The 1,041-nt window shown below is 38.4% G+C and overlaps 1 pseudogene; it reads left to right on the top strand.

Annotated features, from left to right (window-relative positions):
• The first annotated feature begins 359 nt into the window (after window positions 1-359).
• Window positions 360-807, top strand: LOC132497797 (single-stranded DNA-binding protein, mitochondrial-like; annotated as a pseudogene).
• The last annotated feature ends 234 nt before the right edge of the window (window positions 808-1,041 follow it).

Below are 1,041 nucleotides of genomic sequence, written 5' to 3'. Positions count from 1 at the left end.
GCAATCTCTTATTTGCAGCATGCATGTGGGATCTAGTTCCCTGATCACGGATGGAAGCTGGGCCTCCTGCACTGGGAACATGGAGTCTTATCCACTGTGCCACCAGGGAAGTCCCTAGAGCCTCATAAGGTTAAAAGTTGATTTCTGAGCAGAAACCTCACAGGTCAGGAGAGAATGGGATGATATATACAAATTGCTCAACCCCCCCCCAAAAAAAACCTTGCCAACCAAGAACATCCTATTCATCATAATTGTCCTTCTTGAATGAAGAGATTAAAAACTCTTTTCAAAAAACAAAAGCTGGCCAGAGTGTCAGGAAAAGACTAAAGATTAGATTGTAAGAAAAGAAAATAGAAGCCATGTTTCAAAGACCTGTAGTACAGGTATTTCATCAGTTTGTAAGACATGAGTCTGAAATAGCTAGCAGTTTGGTTCTCAAAAGTTCTCTGAATCATGTGCAGCTACTTGGTTGAGTAGGTTAGGACCCTATCATGAGACAGGTAGAAGGAAAAAACCCAGTCACGATATTTTCTGTAGCAGCAAATGAGATGTGGCGATCAGGGGCAAATGAAGCATTACCAAATGGGTGATGTCAGTCAAAAGACAACGTGGCACAGAATTTCAGTATTCTGACCAGGCCTCAGAGATGTGGCATATCAGTATGTGAAAAAGGGGTCTTGAATTTACCTGGAAGGGAAAGCAGACTATGGTGAATATATGGATAAAAATAATGTGAGACAACAAGCAACAACAATTATAGCTGATAACATTATATTTCTGAGTGAACAAAGGAAAGAGAAGGCATAGAATGTACGATTCTTCTTTGGCCATTGTTTGGTACAGTCTCATTTCCAAATCATGATAGTCTTTATAGTTTTTAAGTACAAGAATTAAAATACTCTCTTATGTAAAAAAAAAGCAAAAAACACAAAAGCTGAGGGAGTTTATCATCACTAGATCTGTCTTAGAACAAATTCTAAAAGAGTTCCTCAAGCTAAAATAAAAGGACGCTAAATAGTACCATGAAAACATATGAGACTA

The sequence above is a fragment of the Mesoplodon densirostris genome, chromosome 10 (assembly GCF_025265405.1).
Source record: "Mesoplodon densirostris isolate mMesDen1 chromosome 10, mMesDen1 primary haplotype, whole genome shotgun sequence".
NCBI lineage: Eukaryota > Metazoa > Chordata > Mammalia > Artiodactyla > Ziphiidae > Mesoplodon > Mesoplodon densirostris.
This window is presented reverse-complemented; position numbering and strand designations above follow the sequence as displayed.